Source organism: Ranitomeya imitator, chromosome 9, assembly GCF_032444005.1.
Source record: "Ranitomeya imitator isolate aRanImi1 chromosome 9, aRanImi1.pri, whole genome shotgun sequence".
NCBI classification, from domain to species: Eukaryota; Metazoa; Chordata; class Amphibia; order Anura; family Dendrobatidae; genus Ranitomeya; species Ranitomeya imitator.
Genome location: NC_091290.1, coordinates 28,778,306 through 28,800,314, shown reverse-complemented (window position 1 = coordinate 28,800,314; position 22,009 = coordinate 28,778,306). Strand labels below are relative to the sequence as shown.

At 45.0% G+C, this 22,009-nt stretch overlaps 1 protein-coding gene across 2 annotated transcripts in view; it reads left to right on the top strand.

Annotated features, from left to right (window-relative positions):
- RASGRP2 (RAS guanyl releasing protein 2) overlaps positions 1-22,009 on the top strand; it is a 143,532-nt gene that overhangs the window by 31,438 nt on the left and 90,085 nt on the right. Inside the window, exon 2 of one of the 2 annotated variants that reach the window (XM_069740053.1) lies at positions 1,251-1,328. The exons of the other annotated variant lie outside the window; for it this stretch is intronic. The gene's annotated coding sequence lies outside the window, so the exon portion shown is untranslated. The remainder of the gene's footprint in view (positions 1-1,250; positions 1,329-22,009) is intronic. 2 annotated transcript variants of the gene reach the window in all.

Genomic DNA, 22,009 nt, shown 5'->3' with positions numbered 1-22,009 from the left:
TGCTGGACACACTGGGGCAATACAGGAGACCATGGGGCAGATTGCTGGACACACTGGGGCAATACAGGAGACCATGGGGCAGAATGCTGGACACACTAGGGCAATACAGGAGACCATGGGGCAGATTGCTGGACACACTGGGGCAATACAGGAGACCATGGGGCAGATTGCTGGACACACTGGGGCAATACAGGAGACTATGGGGCAGATTGCTGGACACACTGGGGCAATACAGGAGACCATGGGGCAGATTGCTGGACACACTGGGGCAATACAGGAGACCATGGGGCAGATTGCTGGACACACTGGGGCAATACTGGAGACCATGGGGCAGAATGCTGGACACACTGGGGCAGTACAGGAGACTATGGGGCAGAATGCTGGACACACTGGGGCAATACTGGAGACCCTGGGGCAGATTGCTGGACACACTGGGGCAATACTGGAGACCCTGGGGCAGATTTCTGGACACATTGAGGCAATGCTGGAGACCCTGGGGCAGACTTCTGGACACACTGGGGCAATGCTGGACACTGGGGCAGATTGCTGGACACACTGGGGGTAATATACTGGACACACTGGGGCAATGCTGGACACTGGGGGTAATATGCTGGACACACTGGGGCAGACTGCTGGACACACTGGGGAAAGGCTGGACACTGGGGCAGATTGCTGGACACACTGAGGGCAGATTGCTGGACACACTGGGGGTAATATGCTGGACACACTGGGGCAGATTGCTGGACAACATGGGGGTAATATGCTGGACACACTGGGGCAGATTGCTGGACAACATGGGGGTAATATGCTGGACACACTGGGGGCAGGACTTGAGGCATGGGCAGAATGTAGATACGGGGCATGATTGGAGACACGGGGCAGGATTGGATCATGGGGCAGGACGGATACGATGGAGGCTGGTGGGGCAGGATGGGGAGATCATATGGGGTAGAATGGATACTCATGAGGGCAGGATACGACAACATATGGCTGGAGCCAGGAATGAGATAAACGGGGCCAGGGTGGGGAATATTATTACCATAGGGGATAATTAAGGGATATTGTTACTGCAGTGATGTATTTATTTTATTTTTTGAGTATACTGTTTTAAATGGGGGGGCGGTCCTGTTACTGTGCAGAGTGACACTATATCACCTTTTTTTCTTCATGTGATGTAATGTAGAAGTTGTGAAAAATTAAGTAATGTGTTCTGCAAGCGGAGCTCGAGATAACTGTGTTATTTCCTGCAGAAACGAGTCCTGGCTGGAAGGAATGATGGCGGTCTGTGCTGGATAAAAGATGAAGGACTTCACCTAGAGACGTCACTGGTGAGTCAGTGTTACCTATACACTGACACTATACACTGTATACTATATAGAGGTCCTGTGTATAATGTCACCAGCGATCTCTGTATTACCTCTACACAGACACTGCATACTAAGTACAGATCTCCTGTGAATACTGGCACTTATGGTGATAGTATTGTGGTTTTTTTTTATTATTGATCAGTATTGTAGTATTCAGTCACTATGTGGTGGTAATATGTGGTCTGGAAATGGTGCGGTGGTATTTGTCCCTTGTATGTAGTATTATTCGGTCACTATGTGGCCTGGTCATGGTGTGGTGGTATTAAGTCACAGGTGTGGCATGTGGGGGTGACACCATTAGGCCCAGTTTAAGTTCTACAAAACAGGAAAACCATTTTGGTAACCTTTGTGTGTATTGAGCTGGAGGGGGGGGGGAATGGGGGGGGGGGCGCCAAACTCGGGAACAGCCCCGGGCGGCAAAAGCTCTAGCTACGCCTCTGCAATGAATAGTGAACAAAGAAAGCTTCCAATCAGTGGTGTAGGCGGGGCTATACAGAGCTCAGCATTCCGAGAACTGCTAGATCTATAGCAGATAAAAAAGGGATTATATCAAAACTGCAGCAAGTAGCCCACTAAGTGACACATCGCTGGAATCAGGGTCTCTGACTCTACATTATGCTACTCTCAGATGGGGATCACAAAACTGGTGTAACTTAGAAAAAAGGTAGTGTCTCTAACACAACAGGAAGAATGTACATGAGTTCTTGAAAGTCCAGAGCATAACAGTGAAATTCTTGCAAGATAAGTTCCCAGGTTTTGTAAAATGGTATCAGACCCATATTTTACCCTTTTACAAGACCGCCCCTGTAGATGACCACTACGTAATGTAATATTAGAGACTTGTCTCTGTTTGAATTGTGAGGCATCTGTGTCTTTTTTTATTACTACTAGATGGTGGCACGATTCTAACGCATCGGGTATTCTAGAATATGCATGTCCACGTAGTATATTGCCCAGCCCCGTAGTATATTGCCCAGTGACGTAGTATATTGCCCAGCCCCGTAGTATATTGCCCAGTGACGTAGTATATTGCCCAACCATGTAGTATATTGCCCAGCCACGTAGTATATTGCCCAGCCACGTAGTATATTGCCCAGTGACGTAGTATATTGCCCAGCCCCGTAGTATATTGCCCAGTGACGTAGTATATTGCCCAACCACGTAGTATATTGCCCAGCCACGTAGTATATTGCCCAGCCACGTAGTATATTGCCCAGTGACGTAGTATATTGCCCAGCCACGTAGTATATTGCCCAGCCACGTAGTATATTGCCCAGCCCCGTAGTATATTGCCCAGTCATGTAGTATATTGCCCAGCCACGTAGTATATTGCCCAGCCCCGTAGTATATTGCCCAGTCACATAGTATATTGCCCAGCCACGTAGTATATTGCCCAGCCCCGTAGTATATTGCCCAGCCCCGTAGTATATTGCCCAGTCACATAGTATATTGCCCAGCCACGTAGTATATTGCCCAGCCACGTAGTATATTGCCCAGCGACGTAGTATATTGCCCAGCCCCGTAGTATATTGCCCAGTGACGTAGTATATTGCCCAACCACGTAGTATATTGCCCAGCCACGTAGTATATTGCCCAGCCACGTAGTATATTGCCCAGTGACGTAGTATATTGCCCAGCCCCGTAGTATATTGCCCAGTCACGTAGTATATTGCCCAGCCCCGTAGTATATTGCCCAGTCACATAGTATATTGCCCAGCCACGTAGTATATTGCCCAGCCACGTAGTATATTGCCCAGTCACGTAGTATATTGCCCAGCCACGTAGTATATTGCCCTGCCACGTAGTATATTGCCCAGTGATGAAGTATATAGCCCAGCCACGTAGTATATTGCCCAGTCACATAGTATATTGGCCAGTCACGTATATTGCCCAGCCACGTAGTATATTGCCCAGTCACGTAGTATATTGGCCAGTCACATAGTATATTGCCCAGCCACGTAGTATATTGCCCAGCCACGTAGTATATTGCCCAGTCACATAGTATATTGCCCAGCCACGTAGTATATTGCCCAGCCACGTAGTATATTGCCCAGTCACGTAGTATATTGCCCAGCCACGTAGTATATTGCCCTGCCACGTAGTATATTGCCCAGTGATGAAGTATATAGCCCAGCCACGTAGTATATTGCCCAGTCACATAGTATATTGGCCAGTCACGTATATTGCCCAGCCACGTAGTATATTGCCCAGTCACGTAGTATATTGGCCAGTCACGTATATTGCCCAGCCACATAGTATATTGCACAGCCCGCGCAGTACCACGCACGCAGTATATAACACAGGCCACGTAGTGTATAACACAGGCCACGTAGTGTATAGCACAGCCCACGCAGTACTGTATATTGCACAGCTCGTGTAGAACATTGCACAGCCCGCGCAGTATATTGCCCAGTCACGTAGCATATTGCCCAGCCACGTAGTAGTATATAATACAGCCCACGTAATACCGTATATTGCACAGCCCACGCAGTATATAGCAATGTGGGCACCATATCCCTGTTAAAAAAAAGAATTAAAATAAAAAATAGTTATATACTTACCCTCCGTTGGCCCCCGTATCGAAGCGGTTACCGACGCTCCTCGCGCGCTCTGGTCTGAAGGGTGCATTGCGGTCTCGCGAGACCGCACGTCATCATCTCGCGAGACCGCAATGCATGGAGCGGTCATCGGTGCGTCGTGAGGAGCAGGAAAGGCCTGTTCCTGATCCGGGGGGCCGACGGACGGTGAGTATAAAACTATTTTTTATTTTTTAAATTATTTTTAACATTAGATCTTTTTACTATTGATGTGGCATAGGCAGCATGAATAGTAAAAAGTTGGTCACACAGGGTTAATAGCAGCGTTAACCGAGTGCGTTACACCGCGGTCAACGCTGCCATTAACCCTGACTGCGGGGAGGAAGGAGCGGCCATTTTTGCGCTGGACTGTGCCCGTCGCTGATTGGTCGTGGCTGTTTTGCCCCCCCCACGACCAATCAGCGACTTGGATTTCCATGACAGACAGAGGCCGCGACCAATGAATATCCGTGACAGACAGAAAGACGGAAGTGACCCTTAGACAATTATATAGTAGATAGATTTCAGGTAATAATGTTCCCCGGTGTGCACTGTTGTCTATATGGAGTTGGATATTTATTGTCTGAGAGCCCACATGAAATTTTTTTCTTTTTTTCAAGCTGTACAATTCCCACTCACTGGCAGGAAACTATTCTATTCACCAGGACTAATTATCACATTTTTTCAATTTCATCAAATTGTTTTGCATTTTGTAAGGAAAAAGTTCATAAGACACTGCTCAAAAATGAAGGGAACACTTAAACAGCAGAATATAACTCCAAGTAAATCAAACTTCTGTGAAATCAAACTGTCCTCTTAGGAAGCAACACTGATTGACAATCAATTTCACATGCTGTGCAAACGGAATAGACAACAGATGGAAATTATTGGCAATTATCAAGACACACTCAAAGGAGTGGTTCTGCAGGTGGGGACCACAGACCACATCTCAGTACCAATGCTTTCTGGCTGATGTTTTGGTCACTTTTGAATGTTGGTTTTTCTTTCACACTCGTGGTAGCATGAGATTGACTCTGCAACCCACATAAGTGGCTCAGGTAGTCCAGCTCATCCAGGATGGCACATCAATGCGAGCTGTGGCAAGGTTTGCTGTGTCTGTCAGCGTAGTGTCCAGAGGCTGGAGGCGCTACCAGGAGACAGGCCAGTACACCAGGAGACGTGGAGGGGGCCGTAGGAGGGCAACAACCCAGCAGCAGGCCTGCTACCTCTGCCTTTGTGCAAGGAGGAACAGGAGGAGCACTGCCAGAGCCCTGCAAAATGACCTCCAGAAGGCCACAAATGTGCATGTGTCTGCACAAACGGTTAGAAACAGACTCCATGAGGATGGTCTGAGTGCCCGACGTCCACAGATGGGGGTTGTGCTCACAGCCCAACACCGTGCAGGACGCTTGGCATTTGCCACAGAACATCAGGATTGGCAAATTCCCCACTGGTGCCCTGTGCTCTTCACAGATGAAAGCAGCTTCACACTGAGCACATGTGACAGACATGACAGAGTCTGGAGACGCCGTGGATCTGCTGCCTGCAACATCCTTCAGCATGACCGGTTTGGCAGTGGGTCAGTAATGGTGTGGGGGGGCATTTCTTTGGAGGGACGCACAGCACTCCATGTGCTCACCAGAGGTAGCCTGACTGCCATTAGGTACTAAGATGAGATCCTCAGACCCCTTGTGAGACCATATGCTGGTGCGGTTGGCACTGGGTTCCTCCTAATGCAGGACAATGCCAGAACTCATGTGGCTGGAGTGTATCAGCAGTTCCTGCAAGATGAAGGCATTGAAGCAATGGACTGGCCCACCCATTCCCCAGACCTGAATCCAATTGAACACATCTGGGACATCATGTCTCGCACCATCCACCAACGTCATGTTGCACCACAGACTGGCCAGACGTTGCCGGATTTTTTAGTCCGGGTCTGGGAGGAGATCCCCCAGGAGACCATCCGCCGCCTCATCAGGAGCATGCCCAGGCATTGTAGGGAAATCATACAGGCACGTGGATGCCACACACACTACTGAGCATCATTTCCTTGTCTTGAGGCATTTCCACAATTCCACTGAAGTTGGATCAGCCTGTAACTTCATTTTCCACTTTGATTTTGAGCATCATTCCAACTCCAGACCTACGTGGGATATTAGTTGTGATTTCCATTGATGCAACTAATTTTTTTTGAGCAGTCTATGTAGAATTAGGTGTCGCAGACTCATTTGTCATGAGACGCCGTCATCACTATTACAGTTTGGTAATAACTTCATTCTCTTTGAAAGTGCTGAAAGCTTTAATTAAAGAAGCACTCCTCCTCCTCTTCCTCCCATCAAAAGTTGTTATCCTCTTAATATATTGCAATCATCATATTATACACCACTGTGTACTTACAGTTGCTCATTTTGCCTTTCTACCCAGCTAAGTATTCTCTTTCCCATTAGGTCTATGACATCATGTGATTAAAAACTGACCAGCTGAATCCTTCTAAACTTTATGTTGGAACAGGGAGTTGTAGCGCCGCGGCCCCCATTCTGTACTTCCTCCTTCCTCTCCTGCTGCTACTCGGACACTGTTGTGAATTCTGTGGCAGAGCTCCCTCCTGTGGTCACAAGTGGTACTTCGGCTGATTCTCTCTGTGAGCTTCTGTTGGTGGAGGGAAGTGGTACTGCGGCTTCTGAGTTTCCTCCCTCAGGTGATCTGGTGAGGTCGTTAGGTGCTTCTCTACTTAACTCCACCTAATGCTTTGATCCTGGCTTCCTGTCAATGTTCCAGTGTTGGACTTGCTTTTCCCTGGATCATTCCTGTGGCCTGCTGCTCTGCATAGCTAAGTTCTTCTTTGCTATTTGTTTGCTATTTTTTCTGTCCAGCTTGTCTATTTTGTTGCTGGAAGCTCTGGGATGCAAAGGGTGTACCTCCGTGCCGTTAGTTCGGTACGGAGGGTCTTTTTGCCCCCTTTGCGTGGTTTTCTTTAGGGTTTTGTGTAGACCGCAAGGTTGCCTTTTCTATCCTCGATCTGTTAAGAAAGTCGGGCCTCACTTTGCTGAATCTATTTCATCTCTGCGTTTGTCTTTTCATCTTAACTTACAGTCATTGTATGTGGGGGGCTGCCTTTTCCTTTGGGGTATTTCTCTGAGGCAGGGTGGGCTTATTTTCTGTCTTCAGGCTAGTTAGTTTCTCGGGCTGTGCCGAGTTGCATAGGCAGAGTTGGGCGCAGTCCACGGCTGCCTCTAGTGTTGTTTGGAGAGGATTGGGGGTTGCGGTCTGCAGAGTTCCCACGTCTCAGAGCTCGTTCTATGATTTTGGGTTATTGTCAGATCACTGTATGTGCTCTGACCGCTATGTCCATTGTGGTACTGAATTGCCTTTCATAGCAGTACAGGAAGCCAAAAGTACTAATGATTCTCAATAGAGGGAAAAAAGAAGTTCTGAGACCATTTTTTTTTCTTTGCACTGTGTTTTGCCTTTTTTTTCCCCTAGACATTTGGGTGGTTCAGTACACAGGTGTAGCGATGGACATTAGAAGTCTGTCTTCATTTGTGAATCAGCTCTCGGCAAGAGTACAAAAGATTCAAGACACTATTGATCAGAAAGCTATGTTGGAACCAAGAATTCCTATTCCTGATTTGTTTTTTGGAGATAGAACTAAGTTTCTGAGTTTCAAAAATAATTGTAAATTATTTCTGGCCTTGAAACCTCGCTCCTCTGGTGATCCAGTTCAACAGGTTTTGATTGTTATTTCTTTTTTGCGCGGCGACCCTCAGGACTGGGCATTTTCTCTTGCGCCAGGAGATCCTGCATTGAGTAATATCGATGCGTTTTTCCTGGCGCTCGGATTGCTGTACGATGAACCTAATTCAGTGGATCAGGCAGAGAAAAATTTGCTGGCTCTGTGTCAGGGTCAGGATGAGATAGAGGTATATTGTCAGAAATTTAGAAAGTGGTCCGTACTCACTCAATGGAATGAATCTGCGCTGGCAGCTATGTTCAGAAAGGGTCTCTCTGAAGCCCTTAAGGATGTCATGGTGGGATTTCCTATGCCTGCTGGTTTGAATGAGTCTATGTCTTTGGCCATTCAGATCGGTCGACGCTTGCGTGAGCGTTAATCTGTGCACCATTTGGCGGTATTACCTGAGCTTAAACCTGAGCCTATGCAGTGCGATAGGACTTTGACCAGAGTTAAACGGCAAGAACACAGATGTCTGAATGGGCTGTGTTTCTACTGTGGTGATTCCACTCATGCTATCTCTGATTGTCCTAAGCGCACTAAGCGGTTCGCTAGGTCTGCCACCATTGGTACGGTACAGTCAAAATTTCTTCTGTCCGTTACCTTGATCTGCTCTTTGTCATCGTATTCTGTCATGGCATTTGTGGATTCAGGCGCTGCCCTGAATTTGATGGACTTGGAGTATGCTAAGCGTTGTGGGTTTCTCTTAGAGCCCTTGCAGTGTCCTATTCCATTGAGAGGAATTGATGCCACCCCTTTGGCCAAGAATAAGCCTCAATACTGGACCCAGCTGACCATGTGCATGGCTCCTGCACATCAGGAGGTTATTCGCTTTCTGGTGTTGCATAATCTGCATGATGTGGTCGTGTTGGGGTTGCCATGGCTACAAGCCCATAATCCAGTATTAGATTGGAAATCCATGTCGGTGTCCAGCTGGGGTTGTCAGGGGGTACATGGTGATGTTCCATTTCTGTCAATTTCGTCATCCACCCCTTCTGAGGTTCCAGAGTTCTTGTCTGATTACCGGGATGTATTTGATGAGCCCAAGTCCGATGCCCTACCTCCGCATAGGGATTGTGATTGTACTATCAATTTGATTCCTGGTAGTAAATTCCCAAAAGGTCGACTGTTTAATTTATCCGTGCCTGAGCACGCCGCTATGCGCAGTTATGTGAAGGAATCCCTGGAGAAGGGGCATATTCGCCCGTCATCGTCACCATTAGGAGCAGGGTTCTTTTTTGTAGCCAAGAAGGATGGTTCGCTGAGACCTTGTATAGATTACCGCCTTCTAAATAAGATCACGGTTAAATTTCAGTACCCCTTGCCATTGTTATCTGATTTGTTTGCTCGGATTAAGGGGGCTAGTTGGTTCACCAAGATAGATCTTCGTGGTGCGTATAATCTGGTGCGAATCAGGCGAGGAGATGAATGGAAAACTGCATTTAATACGCCCGAGGGTCATTTTGAGTATCTAGTGATGCCATTCGGACTTGCCAATGCTCCATCAGTGTTTCAGTCCTTTATGCATGACATCTTCAGAGAGTACCTGGATAAATTCCTGATTGTGTACTTGGATGACATTTTGATCTTCTCGGATGATTGGGAGTCTCATGTGAAGCAGGTCAGAACAGTTTTTCAGGTCCTGCGTGCTAATTCTTTGTTTGTGAAGGGATCAAAGTGTCTCTTTGGTGTGCAGAAGGTTTCATTTTTGGGGTTCATCTTTTCCCCTTCTACTATCGAGATGGATCCTGTTAAGGTCCAAGCCATCCATGATTGGACTCAGCCGACATCTCTGAAAAGTCTGCAAAAGTTCCTGGGCTTTGCTAATTTTTATCGTCGCTTCATCTGCAATTTTTCTAGTATTGCCAAACCATTGACCGATTTGACCAAGAAGGGTGCTGATGTGGTCAATTGGTCTTCTGCTGCGGTGGAAGCTTTTCAAGACTTGAAGCGTCGTTTTTCTTCTGCCCCTGTGTTGTGTCAACCAGATGTTTCTCTTCCGTTCCAGGTCGAGGTTGATGCTTCTGAGATTGGAGCAGGGGTTGTTTTGTCGCAGAGAGGTTCTGATTGCTCAGTGATGAAACCATGCGCTTTTTTTCCAGGAAGTTTTCGCCTGCTGAGCGAAATTATGATGTGGGCAACCGAGAGTTGCTGGCCATGAAGTGGGCATTCGAGGAGTGGCGTCATTGGCTTGAAGGAGCTAAGCATCGCGTGGTGGTATTGACTGATCATAAGAACTTGACTTATCTTGAGTCTGCTAAGTGGTTGAATCCTAGACAGGCTCGTTGGTCGCTGTTTTTTGCCCGTTTTGACTTTGTGATTTCGTACCTTCCGGGCTCTAAAAATGTGAAGGCGGATGCTCTGTCTAGGAGTTTTGTGCCCGACTCTCCGGGTTTGTCTGAGCCGGCGGGTATCCTCAAGGAAGGAGTAATTGTGTCTGCCATCTCCCCTGATTTGCGGCGGGTGCTGCAAAAATTTCAGGCTAATAAACCTGATCGTTGTCCAGCGGGGAGACTGTTTGTCCCTGATAGGTGGACCAATAAAGTTATCTCTGAGGTTCATTGTTCGGTGTTGGCTGGTCATCCTGGAATCTTTGGTACCAGAGAGTTGGTGGCTAGATCCTTTTGGTGGCCGTCTCTGTCGCGGGATGTGCGTGTTTTTGTGCAGTCCTGTGGGATTTGTGCTCGGGGTAAGCCCTGCTGTTCTCGTGCCAGTGGGTTGCTTTTGCCCTTGCCGGTCCCGAAGAGGCCTTGGACACATATCTCTATGGATTTTATTTCTGATCTTCCCGTTTCTCAAAAGATGTCAGTCATTTGGGTGGTCTGTGATCGCTTTTCTAAGATGGTCCATCTGGTACCCTTGTCTAAATTACCTTCCTCCTCTGATTTGGTGCCATTGTTCTTCCAGCATGTGGTTCGTTTACATGGCATTCCAGAGAATATTGTTTCTGACAGAGGTTCCCAGTTTGTTTCAAGGTTTTGGCGAGCCTTTTGTGGTAGGATGGGCATTGACTTGTCTTTTTCCTCGGCTTTCCATCCTCAGACTAATGGCCAGACCGAACGAACCAATCAGACCTTGGAAACATATCTGAGATGCTTTGTTTCTGCCGATCAGGATGACTGGGTGTCCTTTTTGCCTTTGGCTGAGTTCGCCCTTAATAATCGGGCCAGCTCGGCTACCTTGGTTTCGCCATTTTTCTGCAATTCTGGGTTCCATCCTCGTTTCTCTTCAGTACAGGTTGAGTCTTTGGACTGTCCTGGTGTGGATACTGTGGTGGACAGGTTGCAGCAGATTTGGACTCATGTAGTGGACAATTTGACCTTGTCCCAGGAGAAGGCTCAACGTTTAGCTAATCGCAGACGCTGTGTGGGTCCCCGACTTCGGGTTGGGGACTTGGTTTGGTTATCTTCTCGTCATATTCCTATGAAGGTTTCCTCTCCTAAGTTTAAACCTCGTTTTATTGGTCCGTATAGGATTTCTGAGGTTCTTAATCCTGTGTCTTTTCGTCTGACCCTTCCAGATTCTTTTTCCATACATAACGTATTCCATAGGTCATTGTTGCGGAGATACGTGGCACCTATGGTTCCATCTGTTGATCCTCCTGCCCCGGTTTTGGTGGAGGGGGAATTGGAGTATATTGTGGAGAAGATTTTGGATTCTCGTGTTTCTAGACGGAAACTCCAGTATCTGGTTAAATGGAAGGGTTATGCTCAGGAAGATAATTCCTGGGTTTTTGCCTCTGATGTCCATGCTCCCGATCTTGTTCGTGCCTTTCATGTGGCTCATCCTGGTCGGCCTGGGGGCTCTGGTGAGGGTTCGGTGACCCCTCCTCAAGGGGGGGGGTACTGTTGTGAATTCTGTGGCAGAGCTCCCTCCTGTGGTCACAAGTGGTACTTCAGCTGATTCTCTCTGTGAGCTTCTGTTGGTGGAGGGAAGTGGTACTGCGGCTTCTGAGTTTCCTCCCTCAGGTGATCTGGTGAGGTCGTTAGGTGCTTCTCTACTTAACTCCACCTAGTGCTTTGATCCTGGCTTCCTGTCAATGTTCCAGTGTTGGACTTGCTTTTCCCTGGATCATTCCTGTGGCCTGCTGCTCTGCATAGCTAAGTTCTTCTTTGCTATTTGTTTGCTATTTTTTCTGTCCAGCTTGTCTATTTTGTTGCTGGAAGCTCTGGGACGCAAAGGGTGTACCTCCGTGCCGTTAGTTCGGTACGGAGGGTCTTATTGCCCCCTTTGCGTGGTTTTCTTTAGGGTTTTGTGTAGACCGCAAGGTTGCCTTTTCTATCCTCGATCTGTTAAGAAAGTCGGGCCTCACTTTGCTGAATCTATTTCATCTCTGCGTTTGTCTTTTCATCTTAACTCACAGTCATTGTATGTGGGGGCTGCCTTTTCCTTTGGGGTATTTCTCTGAGGCAGGGTGGGCTTATTTTCTGTCTTCAGGCTAGTTAGTTTCTCGGGCTGTGCCGAGTTGCATAGGCAGAGTTGGGCGCAGTCCACGGCTGCCTCTAGTGTTGTTTGGAGAGGATTGGGGGTTGCGGTCTGCAGAGTTCCCACGTCTCAGAGCTCGTTCTATGATTTTGGGTTATTGTCAGATCACTGTATGTGCTCTGACCGCTATGTCCATTGTGGTACTGAATTGCCTTTCATAGCAGGACACTGTGCCTAGGGCGGTCTCCCTCCTTCTGAAAGGGTGGTTCCAACACTTTCATTACAGAAGTCTATATTCCCTGCATGAGTCATCATTAGAACTGCAATTCTATGTCACTGAAAACACTTTGTAGTTCTATTGATGACTCGTGCTAGGAAAAGAGACTTCCTGTTTCTACTTAGAGCTGACGGGGGTTAAATGCCACTGTCAGAGTTTGACAGCGGCATTTAACTAGTTAATAGGCACAGGTGGATCGCAAATTCCACCTGCGCCTATTGTGGGCACATGTCAGCTGTTCAAAACAGCTGACATATCCTGACTTTGATTCGGACTCACCGCCGGAGCCCTGCATCAAAGCGGGGGTTCTGCCATCGGACATACTATGCCGTCCGAAGTCAGTAAGGGGTTTAGTGTCACTGTTGCTTCAACAAAATTTGCATAAATCAATAATGCAAGCAAATATAAGAAACTTTGTGGTGTACTACAGTACAGACCACAAGTTTGGACACGCCTTCTCATTTAAAGATTTTTCTGTATTTTCATGACTATGAAAATTGTACATTCACACTGAAGGCATCAAAACTATGAATTAACACATGTGGAATTATATACTTAACAAAAAAGTGTGAAACAACTGAAATTATGTCTTATATTCTAGGCTCTTCAAAGTAGCCACCTTTTGCTTTGATGACTGCTTTGCACACTCTTGGCATTCTCTTGTACACTATATGGGAGGAGCGTCCCTCCTGCTGCATGGCACGTTGCCACGCTTCCTCCTCACTGATCCGGACACAGCGCTTTGCCTCTGCAACTGATGTTGCCACATACCCCGGCGCTTTATCCTCCCTGTGTGATTGGTGTTCCATATCTCAGATTATACCTATTGCAGCAGATCATACCTATTGCAGCAGATCATACCTATTGCAGCAGATTATACCTATTGCAGCAGATCATACCTATTGCAGCAGATCATACCTATTGCAGCAGATCATACGTATTGCAGCAGATTATACCTATTGCAGCAGATCATACCTATTCCAGCAGATCATACCTATTGCAGCAGATTATACCTATTGCAGCAGATTATACCTATTGCAGCAGATCATACCTATTGCAGCAGATCATACCTTTTTGCAAAAAACGTATCAACCAAATACCCTGTTATTTACATCTTTTACTAGCACTTGCGGATTACTGCAAACATTTTTTCAAACTGAGTGTTTTTGGTTTTACCATTCTCTTTTGTGTCTTCAGATCATACCTATTGCAGCAGATCATACCTATTGCAGCAGATTATACCTATTGCAGCAGATTATACCTATTGCAGCAGATCATACCTATTGCAGCAGATTATACCTATTGCAGCAGATCATACCTATTGCAGCAGATTATACCTATTGCAGCAGATCATACCTATTGCAGCAGATCATACCTATTGCAGCAGATTATACCTATTGCAGCAGATCATACCTATTGCAGCAGATCATACCTATTGCAGCAGATAATACCTATTGCAGCAGATTATGCCTATTGCAGCAGATTATACCTATTGCAGCAGATTATACCTATTGCAGCAGATCATACCTATTGCAGCAGATCATACCTATTGCAGCAGATCATACCTATTGCAGCAGATTATACCTATTGCAGCAGATTATACCTATTGCAGCAGATTATACCTATTGCAGCAGATTATACCTATTGCAGCAGATCATACCTATTGCAGCAGATTATACCTATTGCAGCAGATTATACCTATTGCAGCAGATTATACCTATTGCAGCAGATTATACCTATTGCAGCAGGCTGTTATATAATCTATATAATCTGTGGACGCTCCTTATACCGTCTTAGATTGCTCCTACATCCAGTTCACACTAAAGAATTGTCTGATGAAGGTCCTTTGCCGGACCGAAAACGTTAATTTTGTCTAGATGCATTAATAATAAAAAGAAGCAAAATAATTTTCCTCACTACCGAGTGCCAAGTTTTTCCTATTATTGTTCTATGGGTTGGAGACCCTACTTGAGCACCTACAAAAAACTTTTTTCTATTGAGTGCCGTGTTTTCTTCTACTACTACACTATATGGGAGGCAGAGAGGCTGATTGTTGGACTGGTTCTATATTAAGTGCTTTATCTCACCCAACTGATGGATTCACAGCTATACTACTCACTAATGTTGCATAACGTTCTTCATGCTGCTACTTCTGAACATAAGGCACAGGGGAGCAGGAATATGTCATGTGCCTGTATGCACTGTCTGGGAGGCAGAGAAGCTAATTGTTGTAGTTCTGGATTCACTGCTGTACTGCTCAATACTGCTGTATAACATACTCCAGGCTTCTACTTTTGAACATAAGACACAGGAGAGCAGGAATCCCTCATGTCTCTGTGTACATTGTATGAGAGTCAGACAGGCCGATTTATGTACTGCTTTTATAGTAATTGTTTTATCTCACCCAGCTGCTGGATTCACAGCTGTACTGCTCAGTACTGCTGTATAACATACTCCAGGCTTCTGCTTTTGAACATAAGACACAGGAGAGCAGGAATCCCTCATGTCTCTGTGTACATTGTATGAGAGTCAGACAGGCCGATTTATGTACTGCTTTTATAGTAATTGTTTTATCTCACCCAGCTGCTGGACTCACAGCTAAACTGCTCAGCACTGCAATATAACATTTTAATGCTGCTGCATTTGAACATAAGACACAGCAGAGCAGGAACCTCTCATGTCTCTGTTTCTGCTGTATGGGAGGCAGAGAAACTGATTGTTGTACTGCTTTTATAGCAATTGTTTTATCTCAGCCAACTGCTGGGTTCCCAGCTATATTACTCACTACTGCTATATAACATACTCCAGGCTGCTGCTTTTGAATATAAGACACAGGAGAGTAGGAATCCATCATGTCTCTGTGTACACTGTATGAGAGGCTGATTGATGTACTTTTATAGTAAGTGTTTTATATCACCCCACTGCTGGATTCACAGCTGTACTGCTCAGTACTGCGGTATAACTTTCTTCATGCTGCTGCTTTTGAACATAAGACACAGGAGAGCAGGAATCCCTTATGTCTCTATCTACTCTGTATGGGACCCATCAAAGCAGTAACTGAAAATTACGGATAAATCGTGTCGAAGGCAAAAGTTTTGAAAAATGCAAGATACAAGTCATGTAATATCACTAATCCTCATGTATACACACACGACAGCTTAATCTGAACAGTCACCTGAAATGACACTGACGTTTTAATAACTGGTGCACTAGAAGAGGCTTCTTTTCACCAGCACTGAATATTTTAGGTGGACATTATGACAGGGAAATGGAATGGTGGCGATGAAACAAATACTGAACAGCAAGTACTAAACATACGAGCGCTTTTTAAATGATTCCAATTGAAAAATTGTGTTTTGCAAAATCTTACAGTAAATTAATATTTAATCAGTGTAGAGGTAAAAAAAAAGATATATGCTTTAATTACATATCTGGTAGCTAAGCAGTCGGTACTCTCGAGGCTAGAAATGTATATTTTGATAAACTAGTGAGAAAACGTATCCAAGTAAATGATTGCTGCTTGGCAGTAGATACAGAAAGTAACAGAAGCACTACAGGAAAATAGATTGTACTGAATGTACTACTTGCTGTTTTCTACAGCCGTATGTAATTTATGAAATATGCCTTGTGTGTTATATACACTTGATAGTCTATATCAGGGCCACTGGTAGATACTTATACACCTAGAACAACCATGGGCACCATGATTGGAAGCAGTGGTGCTAAGAGTGAATAGTTATGTTATATCTCTTGCTTTTACACTCCAAGACACTTTGATCTGTAGGTAGTATTAATTATCCCATATATTATTCTTATATCACATATAAAAGCATAGACTGGGATAATTAAGAGCAGAATAATAATATTCAGTTTAGCTATGAAGGTAAATTGTAGTCCCTGATGATGTCTACCTGCAGCTACGTGGTTGAATGAAGGTAATATGTAGTCCCTGGTGATGTCTACCTGCAGCTACGTGGTTGTATGAAGGTAATATGTAGTCCCTGGTGATGTCTACCTGCAGCTACGTGGTTGTATGAAGGTAATATGTAGTCCCTGGTGATGTCTACCTGCAGCTACGTGGTTGTATGAAGGTAATATGAAGTCCTTGGTGATGTCTACCTGCAGCTACGTGGTTGTATGAAGGTAATATGTAGTCCCTGGTGATGTCTACCTGCAGCTACGTGGTTGTATGAAGGTAATATGTAGTCCCTGGTGATGTCTACCTGCAGCTACGTGGTTGTATGAAGGTAATATGAAGTCCCTGGTGATGTCTACCTGCAGCTACGTGGTTGTATGAAGGTAATATGAAGTCCTTGGTGATGTCTACCTGCAGCTACGTGGTTGTATTAAGGTAACATGTAGTCCTTGGTGATGTCTACCTGCAGCTACGTGGTTGTATGAAGGTAATATGAAGTCCCTGGTGATGTCTACCTGCAGCTACGTAGTTGTATTAAGGTAATATATAGTCCTTGGTGATGTCTACCTGCAGCTACGTGGTTGTATGAAGGTAATATGAAGTCCCTGGTGATGTCTACCTGCAGCTACGTGGTTGTATGAAGGTAATATGTAGTCCCTGGTGATGTCTACCTGCAGCTACGTGGTTGTATGAAGGTAATATGTAGTCCCTGGTGATGTCTACCTGCAGCTACGTGGTTGTATAAAGGTAATATGAAGTCCCTGGTGATGTCTACCTGCAGCTACGTGGTTGTATGAAGGTAATATGAAGTCCTTGGTGATGTCTACCTGCAGCTACGTGGTTGTATTAAGGTAACATGTAGTCCTTGGTGATGTCTACCTGCAGCTACGTGGTTGTATGAAGGTAATATGAAGTCCCTGGTGATGTCTACCTGCAGCTACGTAGTTGTATTAAGGTAATATATAGTCCTTGGTGATGTCTACCTGCAGCTACGTGGTTGTATGAAGGTAATATGAAGTCCCTGGTGATGTCTACCTGCAGCTACGTGGTTGTATGAAGGTAAATTGTAGTCCCTGGCGATGTCTACCTGCAGCTACGTGGTTGTATGAAGGTAATATGTAGTCCCTGGCAATGTCTACCTGCAGCTACGTGGTTGTATGAAGGTAATATGTAGTCCCTGGTGATGTCTACCTGCAGCTACGTGGTTGTATGAAGGCAATATGTAGTCCCTGGTTATGTCTACCTGCAGCTACGTAGTTGTATTAAGGTAATATGTAGTCCCTGGTGATGTCTACCTGCAGCTACATGGTTGTATGAAGGTAATATGAAGTCCCTGGTGATGTCTACCTGCAGCTACGTGGTTGTATCAAGGTAATATGAAGTCCCTGGTGATGTCTACCTGCAGCTACGTGGTTGTATGAAGGTAAATTGTAGTCCCTGGCGATGTCTACCTGCAGCTACGTGGTTGTATGAAGGTAATATGTAGTCCCTGGCGATGTCTACCTGCAGCTACGTGGTTGTATGAAGGTAATATGTAGTCCCTGGCGATGTCTACCTGCAGCTACGTGGTTGTATGAAGGTAATATGTAGTCCCTGGTGATGTCTACCTGCAGCTACGTAGTTGTATGAAGGTAATATGTAGTCCCTGGTGATGTCTACCTGCAGCTACGTGGTTGTATGAAGGTAATATGAAGTCCCTGGTGATGTCTACCTGCAGCTACGTGGTTGTATGAAGGTAATATGTAGTCCCTGGTGATGTCTACCTGCAGCTACGTGGTTGTATGAAGGTAATATATAGTCCCTGGCGATGTCTACCTGCAGCTACGTGGTTGTATGAAGGTAATATGTAGTCCCTGCTGATGTCTACCTGCAGCTACGTGGTTGTATGAAGGTAATATGTAGTCCCTGGTGATGTCTACCTGCAGCTACATGGTTATATGAAGGTAATATGAAGTCCCTGGTGATGTCTACCTGCAGCTACATGGTTGTATGAAGGTAAATTGTAGTCCCTGGCGATGTCTACCTGCAGCTACGTGGTTGTATGAAGGTAATATGTAGTCCCTGGTGATGTCTACCTGCAGCTACGTGGTTGTATGAAGGTACTATGTAGTCCCTGGTGATGTCTACCTGCGGCTACGTGGTTGTATGAAGGTAATATATAGTCCCTGGCGATGTCTACCTGCAGCTACGTGGTTGTATGAAGGTAATATGTAGTCCCTGGCGATGTCTACCTGCAGCTACGTGGTTGTATGAAGGTAATATGTAGTCCCTGGTGATGTCTACCTGCAGCTACGTGGTTGTATGAAGGTAATATGTAGTCCCTGGTGATGTCTACCTGCAGCTACGTGGTTGTATGAAGGTAATATGTAGTCCCTGGTGATGTCTACCTGCAGCTACGTGGTTGTATGAAGGTAATATATAGTCCCTGGCGATGTCTACCTGCAGCTACGTGGTTGTATGAAGGTAATATGTAGTCCCTGGCGATGTCTACCTGCAGCTACGTGGTTGTATGAAGGTAATATGTAGTCCCTGGCGATGTCTACCTGCAGCTACGTGGTTGTATGAAGGTAATATGTAGTCCCTGGTGATGTCTACCTGCAGCTACGTGGTTGTATGAAGGTAATATGTAGTCCCTGGTGATGTCTACCTGCAGCTATGTGGTTGTATGAAGGTAATATGAAGTCCCTGGTGATGTCTACCTGCAGCTACATGGTTGTATGAAGGTAATATGTAGTCCCTGGTGATGTCTACCTGCAGCTACGTGGTTGTATGAAGGTAATATGTAGTCCCTGGTGATGTCTACCTGCAGATACGTGGTTGTATGAAGGTAATATGTAGACCCTGGTGATGTCTACCTGCAGATACGTGGTTGTATGAAGGTAATATGTAGACCCTGGTGATGTCTACCTGCAGTTACGTGGTTGTATGAAGGTAATATGTAGTCCCTGGTGATGTCTACCTGCAGATACGTAGTTGTATGAAGGTAATATGTAGACCCTGGTGATGTCTACCTGCAGCTACATGGTTGTATGTGCTGATTTATGCAAGTGTGTCCAAGAAACGCAAAATATGGATCAGCGTAGATCTTCACAAATGTAGACTCGTTTTCTTTTAAGTTATGCAAGGAATTTACCCTTTGCTTTAAGATTTGGTATGATAATAATTGACTTAATTCTATTTTAAAAATGGCTCACTACCTCTCCACTATGTATGGAACAGCGCTCAAACAGTTGCAATAAATAAATTTCCTGATTACGTAGTCTCGCTTAGCTTTTCACAATCAGATGACACAATAACATAGGAGAATCTCATCTTAGACTGAGCTGTCACATAGATTTCTCCTTTTTTTGCCCATGAATTTTATTTGGTTGCCAACTGTACAATTCAATACTGCAGTATTTGTCTCATTGGCTCTGTCCAACCAGAGCCGCCAATATTATGCAACCTCTCAAATGACTTCCTCGGAGAGGAGCGCCTTTAGTTTTGGCCCAAGTGGATGGCATCACTAGCGCTTCCATGCATTAGTTAGGTGCAGGTAAAGTTGCTTCTTACCTGTGATGGCACACAGTGTGTAAAAAAAATACTTTCTAGAAAAGTCAGTCTTGAAAGTGAGACCAGATAGTAGTGTATTCATGCCCCATGCTTCGAATCATTAATGGTGAACAGACGTCGTCAATATTATTTGGACCCTTGAATGTTATAACAAATCTAGGAATTTCACAAAGAAGTGCTACGGAACAACTATCTAACTTTAGAATATTTTAATAGCATGTTCAAATACATTACACAAAAAAAAGTTGATCGGTCAACATACATAAAAAGAAAAATAATAGGTGCCATGTCAACCTTTGGTAACAATAACAGCTTCCATACTTTTTTCTCACCATTTTTCTAAAGATCATCGGAAGTGAAAATACGTATGTCACGCCACTGTCGTCATTTTGCCGATGATCATTGGATGGCAATCTGCAGATTCGCTGCCACCAGCGTCATTTTGCTGAAGACCACCAGGGCAAGGGCGGTGCTAGTGCAAACTTTAAAAAAAAAAAGTTCGTACAAACGTAGAGGAGAGCCAAAAACCCTGCCCACAGTCCCATTCTACATTCTGCCCCAATGCACAAAAAGGATATTGCACCAAAACATCTAACGTGAATTAAACAAGAGCCAGGATGCAAATTTCTTCTCTACAGGTATCTATTAAATCATTATATCAGTCATTATGACCATACCTTTTTTTTTAACATACTAAGTCATGATGACAGGTTCCCTTTAAGTATTTACTGGGTTCCCTTTCCCAGTTGGAGATCTCGGCTTTCTGCTAACCTTTTTAATTGAATTAGAAGAAGGATTCATTGTTGGCCAGTTCACAATGGTGCATTTTTTCTTCTTAACCTTTACTTTGGGACATTTTTAAATCAGCCCCCAACATTATGGATCCTCTACCATGTTTCACTGTAGGTAGGCAGATCTATTCATCATGGGCTTCATCTTGTCGTCTATAAACATAAGGCTGGTATTCATTACCAAAGAGCTCTCGTTTGGTTTCATCTATCCATAGAACATTTTCCCAGAAGGATTCGGGTTTGCCTATGTAACTGCAATTTTTCAGCGTGCGGTGTATGGTACTGGTTTAAATCATCTTTGCAGATTTCTCCAGCATGTTCTAAAGTTATTTGGATGTTGTATGTATTTTTTTTGTGAGATTTATAGCCAACTTTTCTTGGCTTCTCATCAATTCTCCTCTTTAAAGGTTCTAGACATAACATCTTGATCGATGAAGAAAAGGACTATGAAGATAGTCTTGATTTAGACTGTTTGTGCTTGGTAGTAATAACATACTGATATGCTCAGTTACCTCTCTTGTCCTTGGAGCAAAGAACGCCGAGTAAAACAAATGCCACAGCACAGCTGTTGGGTGACCCGGGATCAGGGGCTCCTTCCCTGTCCCTAACACTAGGGGGCAGCCTAACTCACCCTGCTCAACAGGATACTTCAGATGGTGAAGTTGTCGGGGCCTCCGCCCTTGCCTTTTACTTCTAAGCTACTGTAGCTCTCCATCTGTTCTCTTCCACCACCCAGGAAAGAGGGGGTCCTACTGTGCACCGTAGTACACCAACCCAACAAACAAGGCAACACAAACAAGGGTTAACAGAAAACTCCACACAAAATATTCAATCACATATAACAGAGGAATACACTGGGACATGGAGGTAGGGGAATAAACCATAATAAAGAAGGATAAGGAATTACCACGCATACAAACCAATCAACTATCACTAATAACTCCTTCAACTCTCCTTCTCATAAGTACTCCACTCCCTCTCTTAGCCATGCAGCAAATGCTAGCTCTGACAAGGATTAGTAACAGAGCCCAGATTATAAAGGGAAAAGGAGTGGCTAACGGAGCACAGCTGTGAACTCAGGGATTTCCAACATGGCCAACTAGCCCCTGTTTTGCCTGAAGAAATAAACACATTTACGATGAAGGAGAAGTGCTTCTTCTCAGCGCAGGAGTGTGGAGCAATCGGTCTTTTCCTTTTCTGTATTAAACATATGAGTTTATATATATCCAAACAGTTTCACTAAATACTTCCTTTTTCAGGAGATGTATTACATTGTGTGCTTAATATTCAGAGGTGCCAATATTGTTGACCGAAAATGTAACTTGCCCAATGGCATCTAGTTCACTTGGCGCCACGGTCAGTGAGACTCCGTCTG